Source organism: Actinia tenebrosa, unplaced genomic scaffold, assembly GCF_029948245.1.
Source record: "Actinia tenebrosa isolate PJP-AT-01 unplaced genomic scaffold, QUT_ActTen_1.0 PGA_scaffold3__52_contigs__length_22856419, whole genome shotgun sequence".
NCBI classification, from domain to species: domain Eukaryota; kingdom Metazoa; phylum Cnidaria; class Anthozoa; order Actiniaria; family Actiniidae; genus Actinia; species Actinia tenebrosa.
The window spans coordinates 10,163,461-10,175,511 of record NW_028292580.1 but is presented as its reverse complement, the minus strand read 5'-3'; the positions used below and the strand labels follow the sequence as shown (position 1 = coordinate 10,175,511).

Genomic DNA, 12,051 nt, shown 5'->3' with positions numbered 1-12,051 from the left:
CAATGACCAGGCGCGCCCCGAAGAAGAAAGGGAGGCAGCCCGAAGGGAAGTAGAAGCCCTTCAGGAGAGGGTTGCGGAATTACAAGCGCAAAAGGACAACCTGGAAAGAGAATTGGGGCTTACCACCAAGGAAAAGGTAAAAAGAGCTCTGGTGAAGTATGGTCTTCCGCTGGCATTCGCGGTCGCTATTTCGAGCGTAGTAGGGGTAATCCTTAACGCGCTTAAGGCTACGGGCGCGGGCGTAAAGAAATTAGGCAATGGGCTGACGGACTTGGGAAAAAAGATGGCAGCCGGCATTCCTGGGCTGCTGGGTTCGGTTGTTTCCTTGGCACTTAGGGCCGGCGGAGAACTGTTGAAGTTCGTGGGGAATAACATTTGGATCTTGGTTGTCGCTATTGGGGTGGTACTCCTGAAGAAGCTAGGTCGATGAAGGGACCTTGGATTTCCTGTCCTTAGAATTGCTGCGCTCTTTCCGCGTCCTTGATTGAGGATGATGAAAGATAGTATTTGCGCCGCCCTGATAATTTGGGGCTAGCGGCAGCACGCTCATAGTGGAAATGGGTTTATGACTCCAAACCGCATCGATAATATTGCTACCCACGCCAATGCTGTTTATCCTTGCGCTGCCCGGCGTCGACCCATCGTTGCTACCGTCATCAGGAAATATTTGTAACTTAGCATATTTACAATTAATTACCATATGAAACGTGACCGGCGTCAGATCTTCTCCGCTAAATTTGTTTGGCTCCATCGAAAAGTGGGCCGCTCTTCTGCTGTTCGGGGAAGTTCGATAGGGGGGCAAAGGCTCGTCATTCTCATCGACAAGCCTAAACCCCACATTCGCGCTCACTCCCGTGTTAATGCTAATGGTGCAAATGACTAACGCAGGACCTCCAACTTCAACCCACATTCCCATATCAAACCACTCATGCCTTGCGTACTCCTTTACGTCTAAGTAGTGAACGTAATGCGTTTCACTTAAATGCGGATTCATATAATTTAAGAATCACAGATTCTCACAGGCTTAACACTGTAAGAGTGCTGATGGTCGCGTGATTATAAGGTCGATCTCTTTGATCTTCTATGCTATTTATGCACGCCGACGCCGTGTCATCTACGCGTATTTGCAACTTTACCTTCCCATGGCAATCAGCAACCATGTGAAAAGTCCAAACCGAGAGATTTTCGGTGCTGGTGTCGGGCGGCTCTACCGAGAAATGTGTAGGCTCTCTGTTGTTTGTCTTCGCGCGCATGGGCTGTAATACTCCATTGTCGTCGCAGAAACGAAATCCTACGTTTGCATCACTCGCCGTACCAATGCAAATACTACAAAGGATTAACTTCTTTCCTGAGTAGTTCAAGTCTACAGACATGCCCGTGACATCAACCCAAGACGCCTGGGTGTATTTTTTCTCGCCTGTGTAAGTCGTATAAACACAATCTACTCCAGCTACGTAGGGGTTGTTCATCGCCATATATAATAGCTTAGACCAACACCCGCGACTGCTAGGCCGGCTTTTAATAAGTTATGGTCATATTCCTCGGTAACCTTCTTTACTGGTTTCTTTGGCGGCACGTACGCCTTTTTTAATGGTTTTTCTGTGTGCTCCTTTTTTGGTTTCTCTACGAAGTGAGTAATGCCCTTGGTCATGTCAGAGTTCACGTCATTCACCCCAAACTTCATATCCTTAGTAGCTCGCTGCAGCTTGTTGTTATAACCCACAACGGAATTGGTGTTAATAACTAAATTACTTGGCATTAACCAACAACCAGGCGACAAAGCGTAATCCAGTCGCACTTTAGACTGCTGCACCGCTAATTGATATCTCTGCACCGATTTAGATATGTCATTTTCTATTATTGCAGACTCAAATAAAGTTAGGAATTCTTGTTGCGTTTCCTGTGAAGCGCCTTGGGATCCAACAATGGGGTTGCGGGTATTTACCTGCGCTCCCAGGATGCAGTACACGAATGCTTCAATGCTACGGTTAATCCTGGCTAGGTTCCTTAAACCTTTTCCTTTCATTAACACGAACGGATCCCAAGTGCCGGGGTAGTTTGTTTGAATTCTAGTAATTAATGAATTATTACCCTTATCGCCGCCCATATCACCAAACTCTAACTCATTACTTGGGTATTCCTGATGCCCGTAGTCAGCCGGCTTCTCACCATTGGCACCCCAAACATAAACTATACCCAGCCCATGCGTCTTACCCTCCTTATACCGAAAATCTTTTTGCTGTGGTTTGAACTCATTAATTAACCTTTCCAGGGCTGCGGCGTCATATCGGTTATTCATTGGATTAAATGCCTTATCTCCCGGTAGGGGTACGTTAAGCTCCTTCAACAACCTCCTTACCGTAAAGGCAACGTGAAACCGCATAAATGAAATGCGAAACATGTCCGCGGCAACACCACAACCTTTAGTGGCAGCCCAAATAGCAAAGTCTAACTGCTGTGGCCAATACCGCATGTTGGGTCCTGCTAACCATTCCCTGGCCTCTTTACCTGATGTATGCTTCAACATCGTATTCTTATAGATATTTCTTAGTATTACGTTAAATGATTGTTTACCCACTGAAATCTTCAGGTGCGTTACCAGCTTTTCGAAGTTGTTTACACCACCTTCAGCATCGTAAAATGGGTAATCTTCCGTGGTTAACAATAAGTTTCTAGGAAAATAGGGTGCTTTATGCTCGGGGTTTGGTGGCCTTTCTTTATGAACGGGGTGTACGATCGTCAATTGCTGCACCTGATCACCTACTTGCTCCAGCTTTGAATGTTCCAAGTCTGCATTGCTGTACATCCTGGAGCCGTTATAGTAAATCCCATCGGGTCTCCTTTCAAACTTACTAGGGTCTGCATGTGGAAACATCTTCCTAAAGGCCCTCCAGTTCCAGTAATCCCGGTCGTCGTGATGTGGCTGCTCCTCAATATCATTCCCAAAAGCGTCGTACATTAGTATATATAATGGATGTTATACCATCAGCACCTAAGTTGTACCCAGATGTTCCCTATACTACACCTAACGAACTAAACGGCGAAAACTTTCGTCTGAATAAAGCAAACTTAATCCTGGCTTACTTGGAAGGGCAGACAAAACACTATGAAAAAGTTAGAAAAAAATACGTTAGAGCCAGGAGTACGCTACATAAGATTTCGATAACTTTGGGGTCCATATCTGTTGTGTTAACGGGCTCCGGCGTTGCTACTTTGCTTACTGGGCCGGGAATAATCGTTGGAGTTCCTTTGGCCGGCGTTGGGGCAGCCTGTGGTATTATTTCTGCTGTTGCTACGGGTATTATGAAACAGTTGTCAAGCAAAATATCCAAGCATGACACGACAATAGCTCTGTCAAGGGCTAAAGTAAATACAATTACCGATCTTGTCTCAAAGGCTCTGCGTGACAGAAAGATAGACGACGTAGAATTCTCGCTTATTCTGGCCGAAGAAGACAAATACGAGAAATTAAAGTCGGACATAAGGAATAAAAAAACAGTCGTAAAAGATCTTTCCGAGGAATCTCGCAAAAAGATCTACCGGGAGGCAAAAGAGGAGCTTCAAAGAAAGCTTGCTCAGTAAACATCTGCTTTGAAAAAAGCGAGACAGGATTTTGTTTGCATATTGAACGCCGGCTGTCTGGTTCATATGCAAATTAATTTCACAAATCTATTTCACAAATGTGAAACGTTTTCACAAATGTGAAAGAAAATTGTGAAGGTTTTGATTGGCTGAAAACATATGACGTAATCGTTCACTATCTTCTTGGAATCCATCCTAACAGGGGGTGGTTGGGGTCTATCTTGTAAAATATTTCGTAAATTACGTCAGGGTAATAAGGAATATCCTTATCCAGCCGACAAAACATCCACTCGGCTTTTGTCATATCAGAAACCTCGGGAATAGACTTACCGGTAATTTCAGACAAAAGATAGGGAATAGCTTTGTAATATTTCCCTAGCTTTAATTTTTTCAACGTTTTCCGTAGACTTTGTGGGGTTGGCTCTTCTAAATGGTCTATGATTTTCTTCTTTACTTCGTTGTCTAAATATACCGGTCGATAACCTTGGATATGACTCATCCAGTCCCTAAAGTATTTTATTCTTTTGTATGGCGTCTTCTTACGACCTCCATTAGCGTAATATTGCTCTCTGGTAGCATTTGGTACGGCATTACGAATATTCTTACCACATTCGTAACACTGCGCTGACGTGTCGTCTTCTATTTGCATTTTTTTACCACAACAAATATACTTATTTGGCTTAGTAAGTACAAACTTGGGTTTCAAGCACTTTACACAGAAATCATAAACAAACTCTTTACAATCTTCGCACTCCATATATAGACTAACATATTTTACATAAACACGGGATGCGAGTAATCGCGGTACGAATCGAGGGGGGTACTTTAGACGGGTAATCCTCCGGTGGTCGTTGCGCTGGAACCCCCATCCCCTATACTACTCAGTTGCTGTGGTGGCCTTTTGATAGAACTGTCTTACGGGGGATCTGAAGAAATGCATTGCACTGCCGTGACAAACAGAAGTGGTATATTCTTGGTACAGTAAAAGATTTCCCCTCTTTGGTTTTGTGTGGTGGCATCCACCTTGCATTGCAAGTTATGTTCAAGTCACCTTCCTTCATTTCCATGTGGTAAGTAGGGCACTTTGGACGTGCTTTCAAAAAGTACTTTGACACCAACCAAGTGCAGTTGTCACTTGAGGGTTTTTTACTTGATGTTTCTTTCTCCTGCGTGACTCCATTTGTTTCAGAACTCTGAATAGAAAAAATGCGCTCCAATTCATGGCTGGTGTAGACTCTCTGCTGCAGGACATCGTCTTGAGCTGGAACTTTAAAGCGATTCAGCAACAGCTATACTATGTGACTACACACATCTCTGTCATTGCTATGTTTACAAGAGCAGTCTGGGTCGCTCTTGATTTCAACATCATAAGTAAATCCAGCTGTGTCAACAGTGAAATGCTTCTCATACCTGTTTACTACAACTTCACTTCTAACTGAGAAGGATTTCATTTTCATTGCAATCTCCAAAACTCTAGTGAAATTCTTACTTCTGGACTTTCGGAATGAGCATGGTCGTTTTGTGGGTGCAGATGCTGCTGTAGCACAATGACTTCCTTTACGACGTGATGGGTCGTGTCAGCTCACGAGCAGCTTATTACTGAACGCTTGGGCTTGCTTCATAAGGAGCTAGAGCCACTTGGATACCGACACAAATGCAGGAAATTTTCCCGCATTCCTCGAATTCCTATTGACGGTTCCAGGATTATTAACCACTAGAGGCGACAAAATTATGGCAAGTAGCTGTCAACGAATTGTTTGTTTTAATCCTATATTTTGAAGGCGATTCAAAACAGTATGCCTTTTTATTATGCGATATTTAATATATATAAACATTTATCGATCAATTCATAACAGTAACATTAAATAATAATATATTTGAAAGTTCGAGGATTCATCCTTTTTAGTCGATACCAACGGCAAAAAATGTCAGCATTAGTTTTCAGACACCAGTATCCTCAGTTTTGAAATAAACCCGAAAACCTTAGGCTGGTCTCCTCGTTTAAAATAATTTGACAAAATTGTAGTTTACGAACAGGAATTTTTAGAGACGTGCACTCAGACTGAGTGTTTAGAATTCGTGTGAACTACTAAAATACGTGTTTTACACTAAAACGTTTGCTAATTATTAATTAATTGAGAAAACTAGAGTTTGCGACATGATTGTAACAAGTTGCAAACGTCCTTCCCTGTAGGTCTTTGGTCTGGCCTCTTTTCTCAGCACTTTTTTTTGAAATTGACAAATTTGAAGTTCTTTGATCACGTATGAATCTTTAAAGCTACAACCAAGAGAGAAAATGTCACTGGCCTTACTTTTTTCTGACTCTGGGGCAAGGTGTCTTGGTTTGCTGGCATTGTTGGAGGTTTACGTCCACACCATTTATAACCTCTATGATGCTTCTAATCTTCTTCTCTTCAAGAAGTAAAGTCTTGGGGTTTTGCCTAAGTATCCCAGCAAGGATACAAAAACTGGTGCCAACGTAGACTTCATCCTTTCGATAACCTCCTCTTTGTTGGCCTCCGTCAAATACATGATGGTCTATTTGCTTGCCATTTTCGTCTTTAAGATCCTGGAGTCGTATCTTCCTGATTTCTTTAGGAAATTTGCTAGTAAAAGCAGCCCCCTCAAACCTTTTTGTTGACTGACCACATATCCTGGTATTTAGTGCCCACCAGTTTTTATGGGGTTCGAGCAATAGATTATAAACTGTCGTAATCAATTGTGGACGAAGCACTCTCTGATCTGAAGTCATCATGGTCTTATGACTCGAGTTCCAAGACAGTATAGGATTATATATTTTCAAAAATTGCGCGCTTGTCGAACTTTGTTTGACACTAAGCATATATACACGGTAAAGAATATAAAACAGCAAACAACGTTATTGAATTTCAAAGCCCTGTTGACATAACCTAATGGGATGATAATTTGATCCATGGCAACAGCTTCATCATGCTAAGGTGAAAGAAAAGTGGTTCGGGCTCCTTATGTCTTGTTCGACATAGCTTCTTTTTGAGAGCACATTTTGGCTAGGCCCCTTCCCTCCGCTGTATGCCCCTTGCTCGTATCCTTTAAAGTTGGCACGCAGTTGTAGGTTTTCTGCCACATCTTGCCTGGCCCCATCTAGTAGTCGAGGTTAATGATGCAAATATTCCTCCATGAGGATTGGCCACTTTCCACCAAGTTGACTTGAGGTGCATTGAGGTTTTGTCTGAAGGCATGGAATACATAATACCTCCTCTTCTCCCACCATCCCCAGCAACTGATGAGCTCCTAGTAGTATAGGGGATGGGGGTTCCAGCGCAACGACCACCGGAGGATTACCCGTCTAAAGTACCCCCCTCGATTCGTACCGCGATTACCCGCATCCCGAGTTTATGTAAAATATGTTAGTCTATATATGGAGTGCGAAGATTGTAAAGAGTTTGTTTATGATTTCTGTGTAAAGTGCTTGAAACCCAAGTTTGTACTTACTAAGCCAAATAAGTATATTTGTTGTGGTAAAAAAATGCAAATAGAAGACGACACGTCAGCGCAGTGTTACGAATGTGGTAAGAATATTCGTAATGCCGTACCAAATGCTACCAGAGAGCAGTATTATGCCAATGGAGGTCGTAAGAAAACGCCATATAAGAGAATAAAATACTTCAGGGACTGGATGAGTCATATCCAAGGTTATCGACCGATATATTTAGACAACGAAGTAAAGAAGAAAATCATAGACCATTTAGAAGAGCCAACCCCACAAAGTCTACGGAAAACGTTGAAAAAATTAAAGCTAGGGAAATATTACAAAGCTATTCCCTATCTTTTGTCTGAAATTACCGGTAAGTCTATTCCCGAGGTTTCTGATATGACAAAAGCCGAGTGGATGTTTTGTCGGCTGGATAAGGATATTCCTTATTACCCTGACGTAATCTACGAAATATTCCATGAAATAGACCCCAACCACCCCCTGTTAGGATGGATTCCAAGGCGATCGACATAATAATGATAACAGCTTTGACCGTGGGTTTTTTACTTTCACGTGGCGGAAGTGGCGTGCCTAGGAAGAACAATGAGTTGTTTACGTGTAAAACAATAGACAACATTCCGATCATGCCCCTTCGCCTTAACAACCAGCAAGTTTGAAAGTAGACTCGATATTCACTTTTAAAATCGCTGGTTGTTAAGGCGCTCAGGAATGTGCCGACGTCAATGATAGCTTCAGACATTTGATTACGCATATGACCCAGACAGCCGGCGTTCAATATGTAAATAGAATCCTGTTTTGCTCTTTTCAAAGCAGATGTTTACTGAGCAAGCTTTCTTTGAAGCTCTTCTTTTGCCTCCTGGTAGATCTTTTTGCGAGATTCCTCGGAAAGATCTTTTACGACTGTTTTTTTATTCCTTATGTCCGACTTTAGTTTCTCGTACTTTTCCTCTTCAGCTAAGATAAGCGAGAATTCTACGTCGTCTATCTTTCTGTCACGCAAAGCCTTTGAGACAAGGTCAGTGATAGTATTTACTTTAGCCCTTGACAGAGCTATTGTCGTGTCATGCTTGGATATTTTGCTTGACAACTGTTTCATAATACCCGTAGCAAAAGCCGAAATGATACCACAGGCTGCCCCAACGCCGGCCAAAGGAACTCCAACGATTATTCCCGGCCCAGTAAGCGAAGTAGCAACGCCAGAGCCCGTTAACGCAACAGATATGGATCCTGAAGTTATCGCAATCTTATGTAGCGTACTCCGGGCTCTGACGTACTTTTTTCGGACTTTTTCGTAGTGTTTTGTTTGCCCTTCCAAGTAAGCCAGGATTAAGTTCGCTTTATTCAGACGAAAGTTTTCAGCGTTTAATTCGTTAGGACCCTCCTTAGGAAGTTCAGGATAAAGTGGAGGCGCTGATGGTATAACATCCATTATATATACTAATGTACGACGCTTTTGGGAATGATATTGAGGAGCAGCCACATCACGATAACCGGGATTACTGGAACTGGAGGGCCTTTAGGAAGATGTTTCCGCATGCAGACCCTAGTAAGTTCGAAAGAAGACCCGATGGGATTTACTATAACGGCTCTAGGATGTACAGTAATGAGGATTTGAAACCTACGCTGGTCGATCAGATAGACAATCAACTGAAGCATCCTAAGCCTAAGCCCGTGCAAGGTTGGTCAAAGGAATTATTGCTGGGTACCAGTACTTATCCGATACCCGCAGTTTCATTTGATAAACACCCAAGCTTGGACCTAACGCTGAACATGCGGATCTCTAACAAGCATTCCTTTCCGTTAAAGGTGCGAGATATCTTCAAAAACGTGCCCATTGTTCATACCACCGCTAAGGAATCTCACGAATGGTTAAGTGGTCCTAATATGCGTTATTGGCCGCAGCAGTTGAACTTTGCGGTTTGGTGTGCCACTAGCGGCTGTGGTGTGAGTGCGAACTTGATGAATAATTCGATATTTATGTTTCATTTTCACTTCACGGTTAGAAGAATACTACATGAAATGGGTGTTATTGCGCTGCCGGGAGATGACACGTTTTATCCAAGAGATAATAAATACAACGTTCCTGCTTACGACCGACTTTGTAAGGAGTTTGGTGTTGTAGGGAAGGATTTCAGGTGTACCGCGGGTGCTAACAATGGTTTGGGGCACATTTGGGCTTATTGGGGGATTGGCGGACACGAGCTAAGCGATAAGGAAGTTCATGCATTGAATCTACGATGGAATACTGGGTATCACAAAGAAACTCACGACAGTAGCACCTTCTTTGAACCAAATGCTAAGGCCACTAAGGAAGTTAGAGACGGACCTCTGTTCAAAGACGAGGGTGGTAAGTATACCGGGGCTAACCCGCTGATTATTAAAATTACCAACGACGAGCAAACGAAGCAATATCTTAATTTCATACCTCCAGAAGGTAAAGGACTAACTAAGGCCGGCCTTGCCCGTTTGAACCGCAGCATAGAAGCTTACGTGTATTCTATCCTTGGAGCTCAGGTAAACACCCGATCTAGCATAGTGGGGAATACCGGCGCCGCAGAAGAGACGCGAGCCGAAGCCTTGATCTTATTCGGAAGTTCAATTTTGGAGGGTGACATTAGTAAAAGCGTACAGCGTTACCAACTAGCCATACAAAATTCTAAGGCGAGGTTGGACTACGCAGTAGCCCCGGGTTGTTGGTTAATGCCTAGTAACTTATCTATAAATACTGGCTCTGTAGTAGGATACAACAACAAACTTCAACGAGCTACTAAGGATATGAAGTTTGGGGCGAATGACGTGAACTCTGACACTCTTAGGAACATTCCTCACTTCGTAGAGAAGCCAAAAAAGTCACACGAAACGAAGCTACCCGTAGTTAAGGAACCATCAAAGAAGGTTATGCCTGCGATACCCGAGGAATATGACCATAACTTACTAAAGGCCGGCTTAGCAGCTGCAAGCATTGGTCTGAGCTATTATATATGGCGATGAACAACCCCTACGTAGCTGGAGTAGATTGTGTCTATACGACTTACACAGGCGAGAAAAAATATACCCAAGCAGCTTGGGTCGATGTCACTGGGATGTCTGTGAATTTGAACTACTCGGGAAAGAAGTTAATCCTTTGTAGTATTTGCATTGGCGCGAGTAGTCATGCAAACGTAGGATTTCGTTTCTGCGACGACAATGGAGCATTACAGCCTATGCGTACGAAAACGAACAACAGGGAGCCTGCGCATTTTTCCGTAGAGCCGCCAGCGAATAGCCTTGAAAATCATTCCGTTTGGACTTTTCACATGGTTGCCGATTGCCACGGGAAGGTAAAGCTGCAGATAAGAGTAGACGATACGGGAAAGGTTACGGTAAATAGCATAGAGGATCAAAGAGATTACGTTTATAATCACAAGAGCATTAGCACTCTTACGGTGGTTAGCCTTTAAATATATGAATAACCCACACGTGAAGGAAGATTGGTTCCTTCATTACTTGGAGGAGAAGGACTACGTAAATGATGAATGGTTTGACACCGAATTGTGGGCAAAGGTTGGAGGTCTGGGATTAATCATGTGTACTATTAGTATTTCAACGGGGTGGTCATGTAATGTTGGGTTTAGAATCGTTGATGAGAGTAACCGACCATTACAGCCTTACAGAAAAAAAGACAACAATAGGAACCCAGTTCATTTCTCATTTGAACCCTATCCTACAAGCGCAGAAGACTTAACGCCGGTAACTTTTCACATAATAGCCAATTGCCAATATGCGAAGTTACAGATTCGCCCCAGTGATAAGATTACGTCGGGTGCCGATGCCGGTAAGCTGGGTCGCGTTCAGATAAATGCCGCCCCGTCAGAAAATCCTCCGACTGATGCTATTTGGAATCATAAACCCATTAGCACCATGAGTGTGCTGCCGCTAGTTCCGCATTATCAGGGTGGTGTGAATACTATCTTTACTTATCCCCAGTCGAGGAGGCCTCGGGCGCCCGACGACGATAAGCCACCAGTAATACACAAGGATAAGATCAACCCTTCATCTTCTTCAGGAGGACCACCCCAATAGCTACGACTAATATCCAAATGTTGTTACCCACGAACTTCAACAGTTCGCCGCCGGCCCTAAGTGCCAAGGAAACAACCGAACCCAGCAGCCCAGGAAGACCGGCTGCCATCTTTTTTCCCAAGTCCGTCAGCCCACTGCCTAATTTCTTTACGCCCGCGCCTGTAGCCTTAAGCGCGGACAAGATCACGCCTACTACGGTGCTAATAGCGACCGCAAATGCCAGCGGAACGCCATACTTCAAAAGGGCTCTTTTTACCTTTTCCTTAGTAGTAAGCCCCAACTCTTTTTCCAGGTTTTCCTTTTGCGCCTGTAATTCCGCGACTCTTTCCTGAAGGGCTTCTAATTCCCTTTGTGCTGCCTCCCTTTCCTCTTCGGGACGAGTTTGGTCATTAATTATTTCCTGCTGCCGCTCTATTTGCCCCTCCAGGTCTTCGATGGCCTGATCTCTTTGCCGGATTTGCTCCTCTTTAGTGTTGATTTCGGCAACCAACTGCCGCCGTTCCTCCAAAGAGCCGGTTATGGTGATATGTAAGTTTTTAGCTTCTTCCTTGCTCATATCCAACTCTTGCAGGGCAAGATCGAAGGCCTTTTCAGCCTGGTTCATTCGGCGCTTGGCGTCGTCTCTTTCCTCCCTCAATTCGAGTATGCGTTGATTCTTGTCGTTAAGTTCTCTCTTTTGAGCATCGAGAAGTAGTCGGTTTTGTCTCATGAAATCTGCTTCCATTTCTTCCAACGTTTCTTGTAGCCCCTCGACGCGTTTTTCTAGTGCGACCCTTTCATTTATGTTTTCCAATCTTTCTAACATGCTTCTAGTGGCACGCTGGAAGCCTTTTAATCTTGCTACGTCACCCCTAACTCCGCCATTTTCGTCAAAGAGGGGCTGCGGTTTTGTCCAGCGGTCTTTATCAGGAAATCTCAGGTCTTGAACGCTTATG

At 43.7% G+C, this 12,051-nt stretch overlaps 1 pseudogene; it reads right to left on the bottom strand.

Moving 5' to 3' along the window:
• Window positions 1-418: 418 nt before the first annotated feature.
• Window positions 419-12,051, bottom strand: part of LOC148908497 (uncharacterized) — a 32,685-nt pseudogene continuing 21,052 nt past the window's right edge.